This window comes from Budorcas taxicolor, chromosome 14, assembly GCF_023091745.1.
Source record: "Budorcas taxicolor isolate Tak-1 chromosome 14, Takin1.1, whole genome shotgun sequence".
Lineage (NCBI taxonomy): Eukaryota > Metazoa > Chordata > Mammalia > Artiodactyla > Bovidae > Budorcas > Budorcas taxicolor.
Window position 1 is genome coordinate 87,180,433 of NC_068923.1, and position 4,481 is coordinate 87,184,913.

General features: G+C 43.4%; 1 pseudogene; it reads left to right on the top strand.

The window, feature by feature from the left end:
- Positions 1-2,614: 2,614 nt before the first annotated feature.
- On the top strand, positions 2,615-3,399 carry LOC128059557 (spindlin-1-like; annotated as a pseudogene).
- Positions 3,400-4,481: the final 1,082 nt, after the last annotated feature.

Sequence of the window (4,481 nt, forward strand, 5' to 3'; positions counted from 1 at the left end):
ATCTCAAAAATGACAGAATGATCTCTGTTTGTTTCCAAGGCAAACCATTCAATATCAAGGTAATCCAAATCTATGCCCCAACCCGTAACACTGAAGAAGCTGAAGTTGAATGGTTCTATGAAGACCTACAAGACCTTTTAGAACTAACACCCAAAAAAGATGTCCTTTTCATTATAGGGGGCTGGAATGAAAAAGTAGGAAGTTAAGAAACACCTGGAGTAACAGGCAAATTTGGCCTTGGAATGCAGAATGAAGCAGGGCAAAGACTAATAGAGTTTTGCCAAGAGAATGCACTGGTCATAGCAAACATCCTCTTCCAACAACACAAGCGAAGACTCTACACAAGGACATCACCAAATGGTCAACACTGAAATCAGATTGATTATATTCTTTGCAGAGAAAGATGGAGAAGCTTTATACAGTCAGCAAAAACAAGACCTGGAGTTGACTGTGGCTCAGGTCATGAACTCATTGCCAAATTCAGACTGAAATTGAAGAAAGTAGGGGAAACCACTAGACTATTCAGGAATGACCTAAATAAAATCCTTTATGATTATACAGTGGAAGTGAGAAATAGATTTAAGGGACCAGATCTGATAGATAGAGTGCCTGATAAACTATGGAATGAGGTTCGTGACATTGTACAGGAGACAGGGATCAAGACCATCCCCATGGAAAAGAAATGCAAAACAGCTAAATGGCTGTCTGGAGAGGCCTTACAAATAGCTGTGAAAAGAAGAGAAGCAAAAAGCAAAGGAGAAAAGGAAAGGTATAAGCATCTGAATGCAGAGTTCCAGAGAATTGCAAGGAGAGATAAGAAAGCCTTCCTCAGTGATCAATGCAAAGAAATAGAGGAAAAGAACAGAATGGGAAAGACTAGAGATCTCTTCAAGAAAATTAGAGATACCAAGGGAACATTTCATGCAAAGATGGGCTTGATAAAGGACAGAAATGGTCTGGACCTAACAGAAGCAGAAGATATTAAGAAGAGGTGGCAAGAATACACAGAAGAACTGTACAAAAAAGATCTTCACAACCAAAATAATCACAATGGTATGATCACTCACCTAGAGCCAGACATCTTGGAATGTGAAGTCAAGTGGGCCATAGAAAGCATCACTATGAACAAAGCTAGTGGAGGTGATGGCATTCCAGTTGAGCTATTACAAATCCTGAAAGATGATGCTGAGAATGTGCTGCACTCAATATGCCAGCAAATTTGGAAAACTCAGGAGTGGCCACAGGACTGGAAAAGGTCAGTTTTCATCCCAATCCCAAAGAAAGGCAATGCCAAAAAATGCTCAAACTACTTCACAATGCACTCATCTCAAAGGCTAGTAAAGTAATGCTCAAAATTCTCCAAGCGAGGCTTCAGCAGTATGTGAACTGTGAACTTCCAGATGTTCAAGCTGATTTTATAAAAGGCAGAGGAACCAGAGATCAAATTACCAACATCTGCTGGATCATGGAAAAAGCAAGAGAGTTCCAGAAAAATATCTGCTTCTGCTTTATTGACTATGCCAAAGCCTTTAACTGTGTAGATCACAATAAACTGCGGAAAAATCTGAAAGAGATGAGAATACCACACCACCTGACCTGCCTCTTGAGAAACCTGTATGCGGGTCAGGAAGCAACAGTTAGAACTGGACATGGAATAACAGACTTGTTCTAAATAGGAAAAGGAGTACATCAAGGCTGTATATTGTCACCCTGCTTATTTAACTTCTATGCAGAGTACATCATGAGAAACGCTGGGCTGGAAGAAGCACAAGCTGCCATCAAGATTGCCGGGAGAAATATCAGTAACCTCAGATGTGCAGATGACACCACCCTTATGGCAGAAAGTGAAGAGGAACTCAAAAGCCTCTTGATGAAAGTGAAAGAGGAGAGTGAAAAAGTTGGCTTAAAGCTCAACATTCAGAAAATGAAGATCATGGCATCTGGTCCCATCATGTCATGGGAAATAGTTGGGGAAACAGTGGAAACAGTGTCAGACTTTATTTTTTTGGGCTCCCCAATCACCGCAGATGGTGATTGCAGCCATGAAATTAAAAGACGCTTACTCCTTGGAAGGAAAGTTATGACCAACCTAGATAGCATATTAAAAAGCAGCGACATTAATGTGCCAACCAAGGTCTGTCTAGCCAAGCTATGGTTTTTCCTGTAGTCATGTATGGATGTGAGAGTTGGACTGTGAAGAAAGCTGAGTGCCGACGAATTGATCCTTTTGAACTGTGTTGTTGGAGAAGACTCTTGAGAGTCCCTTGGACTGCAAGGAGATCCAACCAGTCCATTCTGCAGATCAGCCCTGGGATTTCTTTGGAAGGAATGATGCTAAAGCTGAAACTCCAGTTTTGGCCACCTCATGTGAAGAGTTGACTCATTGGAAAAGACTCTGATGCTGGGAGGAGGAGAAGGAGATAACAGAGTATAAGATGGCTGGATGGCATCACTGACTAGACAGACGTGACGGGAGTTGGTGATGGATAGGGAGGCCTGGCGTGCTGTGATTCATGGGGTCGCAAATGATGGGACACGACTGAGCGACTGAACTGTACTGAACTGAATTTTCACCCTAGTCCAGCAGCTCTGCTACTCACTTAAATGCAGATGAATGAAGTCCCCGTTTTGGAAGACCCCTGGCCAGCGGTCCAGAGCTGATGCAGGCCATGCGGGTGTATCAGCAAGTATGGTGAAGAAACGGACATCCCACAAAAAACAACTGAGTGGTGTGGGACGGAGCCAACCTGTTTCCCAGCCCCAGTGGAACAGTGTAGGCTGCAGAATTCAGCATAGGCGGACAGAGGCAATGGCTTCGTCACCCAGTAGAAAGGAGCCATTCTGGACCGGGTGCCTGTCCGTCCTTCTTTGTATCTTATAAAATGCTATGGATTTGACTGTGTTTAGGTACTAGAACTTAATAAAGATGAGTTTCTGCACTTGAAGTCCTGTCTGATAGGGAGGACATTTGTAACATTTCAAATCCGTTATGCATACCTAGCCGACACGATTGGCAAAGCAGGGGAGTAGATGTTTGAGACTGAGGATGGTTCTAAAGATGAGTGGAGGGGAATGGTCTTAGCAAGCACCCTTATAATGAACACATGGCTTTCCATCATCTAGAAAAAGATCCTGTCTTGTACATGTACCAGCTCTTAGACGATTATAAAGAAGGCAACCTTCACATTATGTCTGATTCTAATGATTCACCTCCAGCAGAAAGGGAACTGGGAGAAGATGCAGACAGCCTGGTAGGCAAACAAATAGAATAGGCCAAAGAAGATGACTCTGAAAGGACCGGCACCGTCATTCATCAAGTAGGAGCCATACCATCTGTCTAGTTCATTGTTTGATGATGACTTCCATATTTTTGCCTACGATCTGGTGAAAACAGCCTGATGTCATGAACTTTGCCAAATTTGCGGAACTATTAAACCTATAATTGTAGACATAAAGACTTGATTGCTTTCCAGTTTAATGAAAACTTAAATGTCCCTAAGAACATGGATATCTGCCAGCAGAACTGGTTTTGTTCTGAATAGCACAGATTTATGTGACCACAACACATTTTGTGTAAGGAACTCCTTCCTATTAAAAGGAATCTGTCTGGAAGGGAGTTACAGGCAAGTCTGGTAAAAACTGTGGAGAAGGCAATGGCACCCCACTTCAGTATTCTTGCCTGGAAAATCCCACGGATGAGGAGCCTGGAAGACTGCAGTCCATGGGGTCGCTGAGGGTCAGACACGACTGAGTGACTTCACTTTCACTTTTCATTTTCATGCGTTGAAGAAGGAAATGGCAACCCACTCCAGTGTTCTTGCCTGGAGAATCCCAGGGAAGGGGGAGCCTGGTAGGTTGCCGTCTCTGGGGTCGCACAGAGTCGGACACGACTGAAGTGACTTAGCAGCAGCAGCTGGTAAAAGCTGAGGATTCTCTGGTGGCTCAGGCAGTAAGAATTTGCCTGCAGTGCAGGAGACATGGGTTCGATCCCTGTGTTGGCAAGATCCCCTGCAGAAGGGAATGGCTACTGACTCCAGTATTCTTGCTGGAGAATTCCATGGACAGAGAAGCCTGGTGGGTCAGGGTCCATGCATTGCAAAAAGTTAGACACAACCGAGCAGCTAACACACTGGTAAAAGTTAAGCTAGTATCATAGTCATTTAAAATTGTAATAGATTTTACCCACATTCCCCTTCCTTCTTAATACTCTTATTCTGCTGCCATAATGCAAGCATAATTTTGTATTTTTGTTATTGAAAGGTTGTGGCTATGAGCTACAAATGATGCCGGAGGCTGGGAATTCTTGGCTTCCAGAGGAGAGGATTTCCATTTGGGGCCAGTGACCTGGCTTGACCACTTGGAGCTTTTGTGTAGCAAAGTTTTATTAAAGTATAAAAAAGATAGAGAAAGCTTCTGACACAGACATCAGAAGGGGGCAGCAGAGTACCTGCCTGCCAGTTTTTAGCAAGGCATCTTATTGC